Consider the following 14,882-nt stretch of genomic DNA (forward strand, 5'->3'; position numbering starts at 1 on the left):
TTGGACTACCGGACAGGAGGACCTGAGGCCTGAGTCAACCAGCACCACCTCTGGCCAAGTGCCACAGCCTACAGCCAGATCAACCTGTGACACACATCTGCAGCACGTTTGATTTCGTTTCATGCACATTTGTACCTTTCAATTGTGTCTGTTTGTGCGTCATGCAAATAAACCTTTGAAATTAATGAAATGATATCATATATTCCTTATTGGCCTACATTTGTACAAAATTCCAAATTATATACACAAAGTCATAGAAATCACCACTCCAATTGGTCATCATGATTTTGATATTCTCTTTTCCCATAACAATGAAATACGCCTTGGACAAATATGACACGTCAATATTTCATTAGTGTTGTCACATCACATCCTGTAAGCATCGTCTGTCTGTGTCTTTTCCCTGGAAATTAATATTTCCAGCCAATATAGGCAATCCATCAACATGGCTGGGGAGTTGGTAGTTATATACAGTCTGTATAAGTGTGGTTAATCTAATGAACATTTGTAAGGAGACGGCAGTTACTGTGAATTCACAGCAGTTACACAGTGATTAGTAATAAACAGCCAGTGAGAGTGAGTGGATTTAAGAAAGTCAGTGACTCGGGTGTGTCGCTTGGTTTGTCATCTGTTTGTGAGACTGTAGGAGACGTAGAAATCTTTTGTTTTAAATCTTAGTTAGGAAGATTCCTGTTTGAAAACAAGCACGTTTTGTGAGAAATGCAAGAAGTACATCTGCAGAAAGCACACCGTTACATTCTGTCCATCATGTGGACAAAATTGAAAATGTTGAGCATTGAAAAACTGAGAACGTTGGGCAAGTTCAAAATACGTGTTTGTAAGAATGAAAAACCAAATTGTTCCTAAAATAGTTATGGAAAGTCTAACTGTTGTATGTCTGTGTTCTACATGTTTATCTGATGGGAAATAAAGTTGCTATTGTTTTATTGCAGTTTATTGCAGTTTCTTGATAATTCTGAGTGGATTTACACAGTACGGGTCAAATGACCCGCAACAACATCAATGTCATGTTTTTGTTCTTCAACATAATACAAGGGTTCATTTCCAAAACTTGCTTATGATCTTCAATTTGTAGCAGATCCACTATCACACAGCAGCTGGAGCAGTCTCCAATGGAGGTCAGTCCACTGCTGCCACCTGTGGCCAAGTACCACAGCCTACTGACACATCTGCACCTGCTGCTATGATCACAGTGAGTAGAGGCTGAGTGGCTGCACTTACCCCGGGTACATCCAAATCTACCCACAAACATGTTGAAAGATGCAATGGCAGCAATGCGGATTGTCAACACTAAAAACAATCAGTAAGCAAAGACAACAGGGATCACTTTTTTCTGTTTATTTAGTACCCACAACATTTGTAGTCGCCTTCGGCACAGGGAAAGTCCACACACACTGTGTGGTACCACTTTCCACAGAAGGTGCATTCAATCTGCAAGATTGAATGAGACTGTCAGAGTCATTGTCTGACTGTTTATTACTAATCACCTGCTGTACATTCACAGTAACTGCCATCTCCTTACAAATGTTTATTAGATTGACCACACTTATGCAGACTGTATATAACAACCAACTCTAACATGTTTGTTTGCAGAGTAAAGACACAGACAGACTACGCTAACGACATGTGATGTTACAAAACTAGTGAAATATTAGTGTCATTTCATTCTTTCCAAAGGTTTATTTGCATGACGCACAAACAGACACAATTGAAAGGTACAAATGTGCATGACACGAATTCAAACGTGGTGCAGATGTGTGTCACAGGTTGATCTGGCTGTAGGCTGTGGCACTTGGCCAGAGGTGGCGTTGGTTGACTCGAGTCCATGTTAGTGCACAAAGTAAACTGCTCGCTTTAGTTGTGAAGCAAAAACGCTGAAACCGGAGAAATAAACCGTGCGAGGGAAACTATAACGACGACTAGAGTCTCCCGATCGTTTACTCTTGCTGTCCTGTGAACAACATCGGCATGGTGTTACTTGTTTGCTGTTTTCGCGATCGCGTCGCGCATGAAGATATCACCAGGTAAACTCGCCACATTTTTAAACATTTTGTTGTTCGACAGCATCACGACTGACGGAGTGTGTTTGAGACAACCTCACAAGTGTCACAGGTGACACATTTGGCGTTTTTTTGCTGGTTTGTCGGTAGCAGCTCCTGGAACGCAAGACTACCACACATCTGTTCGACCAACACCAGTTGATCTAAACGCCAGTAGATCTGGAACACCGGGTCCTCAGGAGGATGAGCCCATGAATTTGGACACGACCATTAAGTTAAATGTGTTTGTAAGCTCATCCGTAATTTAGGTCCCAGCTAAGATGAGCACTCGGCTGTCGGGGAAACTTGTTTTGTAAAGGTCGTTTAGCTAACCTGAATGAATTTACCCTGACTAAAGAAATCAAGAGAAACGCACCGGGCTGCTCAGTGACTAACCACGGTACTTTTATTATGAGTATTATACTGTAAGAGCAACAGGCTGGACTCTGCTTCTGCTCCTGTGCAGAGCTGATTATTAAATATGTGCAAACAGCAGCATGTTTTCTGTCGCTTTCCACATGTGGAAGGACATTACCGCCAACTTTTAAAAAGCTGGCACTTCAGTAACCCCTCATTAGTCAATAGCTACGGATTAAATAGCAAAGCCCGATACTTATGTACTGAAACCAACTACTTCCGCTTGGCAGCTTAAGTTAAAATGTTAATTTTTTCCTCTGATTATTTTTTTTAGCATTTTTTTTTTACTGAGTTTGTTACAAATATTCAGGTTAAAAAACTGTCCGAATTATTTTTGAGTTATGTTCACAAAGTCACATGTGCAGTACTCTGTACAGCTTGCATCCTTTAGGACAAATAATTTGAAACATTAATATTTCTTGTTCAATACTGAGCTGATAACACCTCTGTATGTTGTGACCAGGATGCAGCAGCAGACTGAACCTCGACTGAAACCTGCTCCATCATCTCATCTTTGCAGATGTCCATTTATAAAGCATCAACAACTCAAAGGTAAACATGATATTAGAAAATGTGTTAGTATATAAGACAGGGGTGGGCAATTCCAGGCCCCAAGAGCCGGTGTCCCTGCCGGTTTTAGATGTGTCCTTGAACCAACACAGCTGATTTAAATGGCTAAATTAGCTCCTCAACATGTCCTGAAGTTCTCCAGAGACCTGGTAATGAACTAATCATGTGATTCAGGTGTGTTGACCCAAGGTGAGATCTAAAACCTGCAAGACACCAGCCCTCGAGGCCTGGAATTGCCCACCCCTGATATAAGGCCTTTAAAACAAATAAAAAAAAATAAACAGCTGTCGGCAGAACTGTAGGACTGAACAACTTCAGATCCCGAGTGTGTGAGAACGGAGAAGGATCAGCTCTATTTCAGATTTGAGATAAACTTTATATTTCAGTTTGTGATGATTCTGTTCTGTTTGTGATTACAGGAGCCGTCCTCAGATTCAGACCTCAGCACCACCCAGTGACAGCAGACAGATTATCCTATATCTTCAATCTTTGTAGTAACTCCAAAATTAACTGAAGAAAACAGTACAAAGGTTAAAGTACCACATGTGCTGTCAGTGAAAGCTGCAGCTGTTTTATTGATAAAGTTAAAGACAAAAAGTCAAAAGGATTAATCACCCCTGTAACTGTGTCACTACACATCAGCATTAACAGGACCTCAGTTTGGTGTTTCAGAAAACTGCTGATCTCAGACCTGCACAACTTCTGTTTTAAACACTGAATGTACTCAGCTACATGAAGAGCACATGTTTTCTCTGACACAATTAAATAAAACCTGATTAAAGTCAAAGGCTGTTACTTGTGTTTGAACTAAAAACTTGTGATCTGGAATTTCACTGTTTTTTGACAATAGTGTTATTTATCATAAAGTAGTTCAGAGTCATTCATACCAGAGTAACCAGTGAGCACAACATATTTTTAACTTTCTACAGGACTTAAAGCTATTCTATTATGTAAAAGTCCAGACCCTCTGAGGATTATCTGAGTACTTCTAACATTACACAAAGCAAAGCAAAGGTCTCCATCAGTGTTCATGAAATGCTGGGTTTATCCTTCTTGTGAGGGAGCTGCTGGTGAAGATCACGAGCCCTGCTTGATCCTGGCGATGAGTTTCAGTCTTCCTGGTGTTTCTGAAATGATGCCTCTCACTGTGGGTCAACAGAACATCTGGCACAGGACAGCTGTAATGAAAGAAATTGAAGTTTTGAAAAAAAAATCTTGGAAATGCCTTATATGTGAGAAGCAGATTTTGTATTTACTTTTCTTTTGCCAATCAAGATAACTAAAAGTATAATTTTCACCATTCAATTACTAACCTTGTCATCTCCTGCACTGACTTTTGGGCTCTGGGCTCGTCCTTCCCAGCGCTCATGAGACTGCTTTGCTGCACTGTGGTATGAGGTGCTAACCTGTTGACAGTGTTGGGAAGGTTAATTTTAAAATGTATTCCACCAAAGATTAAAGAAGTAACATATTCTGAATACTTTACAACTACATGAATGTACTATTGCTGTGTGATTTATTACTATTACTGAAGGCTACTCGCCACACCAACACCAACTAGATGTTAAAATCTTAATATAAATGAGTAACAGTAGGTGGACATTAGGTAAGGCTGCACTTTTTGCAGCGATCTCGTGTAGAAAACTATTCAGCGCGTATATAAAACAGGTCCGCGGCTTGTAGCTAATACTCAGCTAATACGTCGAGTATTAGCTAATACTGTGGCTAATAGGTCAAAGTTTTTCCTCTATACAGACTTTGGCTAATACGTCAAAGTCTGGCTAATACGTTGAGTTCGTGTCGGCTCGTAGCTGAAAACTAGCTTTACTTTGTTGTGTGGGTCAAGTTTGCTAGCAGAGACAGAGAGAGGCGTTGAAAGGCTGCTCCAACAGAACTTATTGTTTCAGAGGAAAACACGAACAGTGTACAGTCGGTCGAGTCTTAACAGCTTACTTACAGCTGGGCTCGTCAGGCACTCATTTTGGCTTTAGTGGTTATTATTATATTTACATGCTTCCAGCTCCCGTTTCTGCTCCGTGACAGCTGTACTTTTCCTTTCTCTCCCTCCCTCGCTCACAGACACATAACGGGTATGGCAGTCCATTCTCCCTGCAGCACAGACTACACTGCCCATGAGGCTACATTGTTTAGGGCGATGCCTGTAACACTCTGCCTTCATATTAAATCATTTTTGTATAATAATTTTTAGAGGCTCTTATTGCGTGTTTTGTTTGGGTTTCCACCGGCGTGGAATTACCAAAAATAGAGAGACCATAGCCTAACATATGAAACAGGAAAATACCGCCATGTAATCCATTTATTTCAACAAACTAACTGTATTCTCAATATCACCTATTGAACGGTAATTGTAACGGATACATTTACTCATATTTTGTATTTTAAATACGTAACGCCGGTGCATGTATTACATTACTGCCCAACACTGCCTGTTGAGATCCTGAGATCCGCTCCTAGAACACCGGCCTCCAACTCCTGAAGAGACACGGGTGTCCTTAAATTTAGCAAATATTAGCTTCAGGCTAGCTTGCTATGACGAATAGGCTAATACCAGCATTTTACCACAACTTCACCAGATGTAGCTAAAAAAACTAAACTAATGTCCAGTCCAGTGGGACAGCAAGAAAAGATGACAAAAAATTATTACTTACTTGCGGTTTGGAGGTTCAAGCTGAAATTGAAGCAGCCATTGAAAGACAGGAAGAGAGAAAGATGGCAGCTTGGTCAGCACTAGTGACCTCTATAATATATGCAAATACATGTGGGCGGAATCCCCGCCCCCCCAGCGCGCCCCCGGACGCCAAAACAGTGCCAATTCAAGATGTGAGTGAAGTTGGCCCCCCCACCTTCTTCAAATCCAACAAAAGTGGTATCAAACGTTTGTGCTACGTTTCTGCTGGTTTGTGCTGCAAAAATTTTCGTTTGTGCTGCTATTGAGGAGATGATGGAGCGGGTCAATGCTGGGCTCAGATCTACCCCCCGTCCCAATCCCTTTTTGTCCCCCATAAACCCCCCACCAGAGCGGCCAAAGGTTCGCCATCGAGCCCCACCCTCAACAGAGCAATCGAAGTCACATTGCCCAGCCTCGCCCCCCTTAGTTCCTCTTCATGCCCTGTCTCCGCAGTCTGATATGCGATATGTGAAGGGTCCGGGCTGTGAGGATTATGGCAGTGATGACTTTTCCCAGGAGAAGCTGGGACCCTGTTTACTAGAAGGTTTTAAAATTTCTGTACTTTTAGGTGACAGGAGACATGTGGCCTGGTCAAAACACAGAGAGCTGCACTCTAAAAGATCTTTAAACATAGTAAACATACCTTGTGTGCCACAGACTGCTCCCAAACACGAGGGGACAAGTAATGCCTCTAAAACACTTAAGTTGGCTTTATTAAACATTAGATCTCTAGCTGGGAAAACATTTTTAATTAATGATTTAATCACTGAGCACAGCCTTGATTTTATGTTTTTAACTGAAACTTGGTTGGACCAAAGTAACAGTGGAGCTGTTCTCATCGAGACGACCCCTCCTAACTACAGTTTTATCAGTGAGGCCAGGGTGAGCAGGAGAGGAGGAGGGGTTGCTGTCTTATTTAATGAATCATTTCAATGTAAGCAGCTATCTCCTGGAAGTTTTCAGTCTTTTGAATATGTGGCTTTACAGCTGAAGGCCCCATCCAAAGTTGTGTTTCTTAATGTTTACAGGCCTCCCAAATACTGCACAGACTTTTTTAATGACCTCAGTGAACTGCTGTCTGTGATCTGTGTTGATTTCGACTGTGTAATTATTGCTAGGGATTTTAACATTCATGTGGACAACCCTCAGGACAAAGGGACTAAAGACCTGAGTAACACTCTGGGCAACTTTGGGCTGACTCAGCATGTAACAGAGGCCACACATAATAGAGGACACACTCTTGACCTACTGATCTCCAAAGGCCTGAGCATTTCAAAGGTTACTGTGTCTGATGTGGGCCTGTCTGATCATTACTGTGTTTTCTTTGAAAGTAAAATCTCAGCCCACACAAATATATCAACAACAGTGATCACAAAACGGTGTATAACTGAACACAGTAGTGCAATTTTTAACCAGGTCTTCCCATTAACACCTGACCTGTCCAAAGGTTCAGTCAATGAGCTCGTCAATAGCTTCAATGCTAACATGTTAAATGTAATGGACACTATTGCTCCCATTAAGGTGAAGGTTATCTCTGGAAGGAAAAAGTCTCCATGGAGAAACTCCACACTGGTGAAAAATGAAAAAAGAGAGTGTAGGAAAGCTGAGCGCAGATGGAGAAAAACAAACCTCCAGGTTCATTATGACATTTATAAAGAGAAACTTCACAATTATAATTTACAACTGAGGAGTGCAAGGAGGTCCTACTTCTCTGACATCATCACTAAAAACAGCCATAATGCTCGGGTCTTATTTTCTACAGTTGACAGGCTAACAAACCCTCCTGTGTCAGTGGCAGCTGAACTTCATTCGACCATGGCCTGCAATGACTTTGCCAAATTCTTCACAGACAAAATCCAAAAAATTAGACAAGCAATTGGTACATCAACAGCAGATCCAGGATATGTACTGTGTCCACCAAAAAACTGTTTAAACACCATGAAACAGTTTCAACCTATTAACAGCAAAGACCTGGAGGACATCTTAGGTCAACTGAACTCCTCCTCCTGCTGTTTAGATGTCCTGCCAACAAGTTTTTTCAAAAAGGTCTCAAAGACTTTAGAGTCAGACCTGTTACAGATCGTCAACTTTTCCTTAATGTCAGGTGTGTTTCCAGAACCACTAAAAACTGCTGTAATCAAACCTATTCTGAAAAAGGACAATCTTGACAAGACACAAATGAACAACTACAGGCCGATCTCAAATCTCCCGTTTTTAAGTAAGATCATTGAAAAAGCAGTTTCCCAACAGCTCAGTTACTTCTTAAAACAGAATAATTGCTACGATGCCTTCCAGTCAGGTTTTAGACAGAACCACAGCACTGAAACCGCTCTGACCAAAGTGTTTAATGACATATGTCTGAATACAGACAGTGGAAAAATGTCAGTCCTAGTTTTACTGGATCTCAGTGCAGCATTTGATACAGTTGACCACAACATATTACTCAAACGACTGGAGAACTGGACAGGTCTTTCAGGAACTGTACTAAACTGGTTCAAAACATACGTAGAAAACAGGAAATACTTTGTATCAATAGGTAACTTCACATCTGAGCAGACAAGTATCACATGTGGAGTTCCCCAAGGTTCCATCTTGGGACCCCTTCTGTTTAACATCTACATGCTCCCACTGGCACAGATTATAAACAACAACAAAATAAACTATCACAGCTATGCAGATGACACACAAATATATATCACAATGTCACCAGGAGACCGAGGCCCTGTACAGGCTCTTGGTAAATGCATTGAGGAAATCAATGACTGGTTGTGCCACAATTTTCTCCAGCTAAACAAAAACAAAACTGAGGTAATAGTCTTTGGCGCCAAAGAAAAACGATTACAGGTCACCAGAGAACTTCAATCTATACATCTAAAAACCACAAACCAGGCGAGAAATTTGGGTGTAGTGATGGATGCAGACCTAAACTTAGAAAAACACATTAAGACAATAACAAAGTCAGCTTACTATCACCTCAAGAATATATCAAGGATAAAAGATCTGATGTCTCAACAGGACCTGGAAAAACTAGTCCATGCATTCATCTTTAGTAGGCTTGATTACTGTAACAGCATCTTTACAGGTCTACCTAAAAAATCAGTCAGACAACTACAGCTCATTCAGAACTCTGCTGCTTGAGTCCTCACTAAGACCAAAAAAGTGGACCACATCAGTCCAGCTCTGAGGTCCTTACACTGGCTGCCTGTCCGTCAGAGGATAGACTTTAAAGTTCTGATGCTGGCCTATAAAGCTCTGAATGGTTTAGGACCAAAATACATCAATGACCTCCTGACCCAGTATGAACCATCCAGATCCCTCAGGTCATCTGGATCCGGTCTTTTATCAGTTCCCAGAGTCAGAACCAGACACGGAGAAGCTGCATTCAGCTTTTATGCTCCTTATATCTGGAACAAACTCCCAGAAAGCCTCAGATCAGCTGAAACACTCAGTTTATTTAAATCCAGGTTGAAGACTCACCTGTTCTCAGCTGCATTTGAATAAAGCACCAAATCCACACTTTAAGCTTAAATTTCAAAACTTACATTTAACTACTGATTTTATCTACTGTTCTGATTTTATCTGTTTTGATTTTATATACTGTTGTTTATTTGTTTGTTAATTAGTTAGTTAGTTTATTTGCTTGTTTTATTCAATTTTAAATCATGCTTTTTATTTGTTCTTGTTTCTAATGTCTCTGTAAAGCACTTTGAATCACCTTGTTGTTGAATTGTGCTATACAAATAAACTTGCCTTGCCTTGCCTATTATTTTAAAGATATTACTAAAAATTTCTAGAGGTCATCAGAGGTCAACCAGCCCCCCCACATTACCCAAATCGAACAAAAGTGGTATCAAACGTTTGTGCTGGTTTGTGCTGCAAAAATGCTTGTTTGTGCTGCTAACATTTTAAAATTTTTAATAAAATAACGTCTTGATGCGTGCTTATTCATCCAGGTAAGTAAATCCCAAAAGGTTGATTCTGTTCATCTGGACATATTCAGTTGGAGAAACGTTTCGTCACTCATCCAAGTGACTTCTTCAGTCTCAGCTGACTGCAGGTTTCCCCAACCTTATAAACAGTACATTTGCATAGTGAAGGAAACTAGCGCCACTGAATGAACAATGTGCTGGGGGGTTAGTTCCATGATTGTTAGTATGCAAATTCTTATGACCATTGATCAATGACAACTAATCAAAGCCTACTGATCAATGGCCATGAGTACCATTCACAGAAAGTGGGGAATGGCTACAATCACAGCATTGTAGGATGTCGAAAGATGTACCCTTGGGCCCCCCTTCTCGATTCAGAGATGGTCGGCATCCTGACAGCCCAATGGACGAAGCTGTCTCTCAGTCTGCTGGTTCTGGCCCGGAGGCTCTTCAGTATCCTTCCTGATGGCAGCAAACTGAAGACGCTGTTGAAGGGATGAGTGGAGTCACCTGTAATGGAGAGGACCTTCCAGATGAGGCAGGTGCAGTAGATCTCCTGGGGAGGGAGGCAAGAGAGGTCCCCACAATGCTCTCGGCTACTCTCACTACCCGTTGTCATTTTTTCCTGCAGAACCCAATGCAGGAGTCATACCACACAGTGAGGCAGCTGGTGAGGATACTCTCAACTGTGCCTCTGTAAAAGGTGCTCATAATGGGGGTTGAATCTCTTGTGCTTCTCAGTTTGCAGAGGAAGTAGAGTCGGTGTTGGTCTTCTCCACATTCAGGGACAAGTTGTTGTTGCTGTAGGGGAGACCGGGGATAGTTGTAACATTTTTGACATTTCTGTCTGTAGCTTGGAGCTCTTTTAAGGTAGTGGATTCAAAATTTAATGCAAAGTATTTACATGTCTCTGCTATTAAATAGTGCAGCTATTTTCTCTGCAGCACAATTACCCATTGCATGGTATGCTCTCAAACACAAAGAGTGAAATGTTACAATTAACCCCATAGTCTGGGTTAGTTGTAACATACCCCGGGGTGAGATGTAACACAATGAAATAAGGGTACTGACAAAATCTTAAGATGTAATCTATTTTATTCAACACCTGAATGCACTTATAAACATTTATGTAGCTATTTGTGTGTTTGTGAGTGTGTGTAGGAGTGTGTGACAGAGTGCAGAAATATAGATTTTGAACATACTGTAACAAAAACTTTTCACCAACTGAATTTTTCAATACTTTTGGTTGGCCTTCATTGAGTCTTCATTGGCTCGGTGGGGATTATAACCGACAACTCTTGCCACATTTGAACATAATAATTAACCTGAAAAAATGTAGCTGTGCACCAGCTTCATCAAATGAACTGTATGTGTTTCTGTCAAGTTTTTAATCACCATCAGAATCACAGTGGTGACAGATGTATGGCTGTCCTGGAGTGCAGGCCTCATGCGCCCACAGTGCACAGGTCAGGCACTTAACCCAAGCTTCTTCTGGCTTTGAGTTATTGAAGTTTTCCATGCACACAATACAGAAATTCTCATCAGCATCTGAGGAATCTGTGTTGTCCTGTTCAGTGTTTTTCATTTTCTGATTTTTCTTTCGTGATGTGGAAAGCTTGGATTGTTTTAGGTTTGTGGGAGTGGATTTGCCTTTTTTCTGGCACAGCCTCTTCTTTGGAAAACTTATTTTCCTGCTTCTCTGTTCTGCCTCAAGGGCCATCTTAACTGGTGTATCAGTGAGTATTGCTGTTTGTTTCCTTTTTCTTCCCGTTGAAGGGGTTTTTCTAGGTCCAGCTTTTGGTAAGGGTCGCACATCTTCTGGGTTAAAGCCCAAGGAGGTCTGTGGGTTTTCATCACAGCCTGATGAGGGAGCAGCTTGGAGGTCAGTTGGGAGACTGGAGATGTGAGCATCTGGAGGAGTGGTCATGTCGTCAGCTGTAGGACTGGTGAGATGAGCAGCAATAGGAGCAGACTGTTGGTCAGCTGGAGAAATGTCCATATGGACTGCTGGAGAAGGACGATCTGTGACCTGTGATGGAGCAAAGTCACTGTCTTCAAATATGTTTGGATTGTATGGCCAAATTCCACAGCACTGGAATCCAGCCTGTATATTCTTTGGTGTAGCTGCTGCTGGAAGTGCCGTCCTGATAAGACCTGGTATTTCATATATTGTCATGGTCTTTCCTGGATTCATTCTCATCCAGGAATCACTTGCACTGTTCACCATCTTTTTCAGTGGGCCATAAACACTCCTGTCAAGTGGTTGGAGTTTGTGACTGCAGTGAGGGGGAAATGTGAGCATCACAATTCCATTGCTCTTGCAGAAGTCAATGGCTGCAATTGACAGGTGTGAACTGTGGTTATCCATGAGAAGAATCACTTTTCTTTCATTGCTGACCTTGGTGTGGTTTGCAAAGTGCTTTAAAAAGATGAGGAACTCTGTTTCTTGCATCCATCCTGACTTATTTCCACTGCCAATACTTCCTACTGGCCCATCTCTGACAAAGTGGTCTGCATAACGTATGCGTGGGAACACAAACATTGGAGGAATTGTGTTGCCAATGGCATTAACTGCACATGCAAGGGTGACCAGTGAACCTCTCTCTGCCGATGTCATTGCACCAACTTGTTTAGTGCCACGTTTTGCAATCACTCTGTCCGGGGTTTGCACAGTTGTTATGCCAGTCTCATCAATATTCCATATGTCATTTGCTGTTAAGGTGTGTCTTTTTAGCACTTCATCAAATTTTTGGAAAAACATTGCTACATTGTGTTGATTAAAACTGGTGGCCCGTGCCAGACTTGTAGCCTCAGCACTTCTAATGGACAAAGTTGGGTTTCGTTTCATGTAGGCTGAGAACCAGTCTGGTCCAGCCCTTGAGAATTTGTCCCATGACTTTGGATATTTGCATCCATGTTTCACTGCAAGCTGATATGCCAGTTCTTTTACCTGTAATTCTAATCACGAAATATGTTAGTATTTCTGATATACTATATTTTAAATTGCTACCATTACAAATTTCTAACTTTCCCTTGTCTTATCCTTTATTGCTTCCTATCTGCTTACCTCACGTGGACATAGTCCATAAAATGCATCTGCAGCTCTCATCAGGTATTCTGTTAATTCCTTCTCTTGTTTATCAGTTAAGACCTTCTTTCCACTATGGTATCCTACAGGTGGGAGTTCCATTGATCCCTGCTCTTCCAGCTTCTTCCTCTCTTTACAAAATCGGTGCAAAGTGACATGGCAAATGCCATACAATTTTGCCACAGATCTGGTGGACTTTCCCTGATTTCTAACATCATTTGATGCTCTCTCCAAAATACTGAGTGGCACCCCTCGGTCAGTCTGTCTTTTCCATGATCTAGGCATACTGTAATTCAAAGAAAACAAAAAAATATGAGTTAAAGTAATAGTGGGGTAAGTTGTAACATTTGCGTGGTTGTTACAACTAACCCAGGCTGTTGCTGTTACAACTGACCCAGACTCCTATAGCCACGATCTAGTTCGCATTACAGCTAACACCTAAAACATTAGCACTAAAGACATGCACAGAATATATCCCCATAGACATACAAATAACATAATTTAAGTTTGATGAGTTTAACTGCAAAGCAGTTAGTGCTATTAGAAAATGAAATAAAGTCAAAAAACTTACTTTTTGGCATACAAATTAGTTTTTTTCTTCTAAAATTGTCTGTGTTTGTCGAAGGGTGCTGATTTTTCACCAGTGATGGAAGAACTGAATTGCGCATGTACCGAGTGAATCACATGATTTGAAACTTAGCCCTGATTGGAGAAATTAAAAGTGTTACAACTGACCCACGTTACAACTATCCCCGGTCTCCCCTACCACTCTGGCAGATGGTTAACTTCACCCCTGTAGTAGATCTCGTCGTGTGTCAGCAGAGTGAAGAGAAGGGGGCTCAACACACATCCTTGGGGAGCCCCCGTATTCCGTGTTCTTGGGCTGGAGGTGTTGCTGTCGACCCGTACTGTCTGGTGTCTTCCTGTCAAGAAATCTAGCAGCCCGTTATACAGCAAGGTGCTGATCCCCAGCAGATCCAGTTTGTGAATGAGTTGCTGGGGAATGATGGTGTTGAATGCTGAACTGAAGTCTATGAACAGCACTCTGACATATGAGTCTCTAGTGTTCAGATGTGTGAGGGCTGAGTGAGGGGCAGTTGAAATTCCATCATCGGTTGAGCGTTTTGACCGGTATGCGAACTGAAATGGATCCAGGTTGGGGGAAAGCGATAATTTGATTTGATGCATGACTAACCGTTCAAAGCACTTAACTTAATAATGATGGAGGTGAGTTTGACAGGACGGTAGTCCTTAAAGCAGGAGATAGATGACTTCTTGGGTACAGTAATGATGGTGGAGGCTTTGAGGCATGTGGGAACGATGGCCTGACCCTAGTGATGTGTTAAAGATGTCTGTGAAGACATTTGTGAGTTCCACAGCATAGTCCGTCAGTGCTTGTCCAAGGATGTTATCAGGATCTGGAGCTTTGCGTGTACTGATTTTGGCAAGGGATGTCATAGTTAGTGTATATTAGCTTTGTAAATATACATCTGTGTTTTCCCTTCCACACACTGTCTGGGGATTGTGTCACCACGGTCTGTAGAGTGGGCTTGTAGTCTGTGATGGTTTGTATTCCTTGCCACTGCCTCAAAGTATTTCTGCTGTCGCTGAAGCTTTGCTGTAGCTGATGCCACGTGACAGGTTTGCCCTTGCTGTTCTTAGACTCTCCTAATTCCTGGCTCTGAAGGCTTGCATTTCTGATTGGCCCGGACAGTGATAGTCCTGGTCTCTGTGACATCATCGATGCATTTTGGGATGTAGGCAGTGACAGTTTCTGTATATTCCTGAAAGTCTGTGGTGTTGTCGTGTGTGGCACCCTGTGGTGGAAAAGCAGTGCCTCTGAGGACCCTTCTGGCCACACCTGTACCTGCTTACGAACTGGTTTGGTGACTTTGAGCAGGGGCCTGGGGGAACCCACGGCACACCTAGATTTCTGCCTGTACTGACCCTTATGCAAAATAGGTGGAATTAAGACACAGTTCCAAAAGCAAACACAACTGATCAGTGCTGAGAGTGGTCCTGTTGCTGAGGTTGGGATGATCCTGTAATCTCTTATGAACGACCTCCAACGCTTCTATGACTGGGATGCAAGTGAAGACAGATCATCATCATCATCATCATCAACTTTA

The 14,882-nt window shown here is 41.9% G+C and overlaps 1 long non-coding RNA gene across 1 annotated transcript; it reads right to left on the minus strand.

The window, feature by feature from the left end:
• Positions 1-4,078: 4,078 nt before the first annotated feature.
• On the minus strand, positions 4,079-5,824 carry LOC113023070 (uncharacterized). Its single transcript, XR_003272494.1, has 3 exons — positions 5,717-5,824; positions 4,361-4,453; positions 4,079-4,225 (listed from the first exon to the last, which is right to left on the minus strand). It is a non-coding gene; the product is annotated as an uncharacterized LOC113023070 (long non-coding RNA).
• Between the last annotated feature and the right edge of the window lie 9,058 nt (positions 5,825-14,882).

The sequence above is a fragment of the Astatotilapia calliptera genome, chromosome 5 (genome assembly GCF_900246225.1).
Source record: "Astatotilapia calliptera chromosome 5, fAstCal1.2, whole genome shotgun sequence".
NCBI classification, from domain to species: Eukaryota; Metazoa; Chordata; class Actinopteri; order Cichliformes; family Cichlidae; genus Astatotilapia; species Astatotilapia calliptera.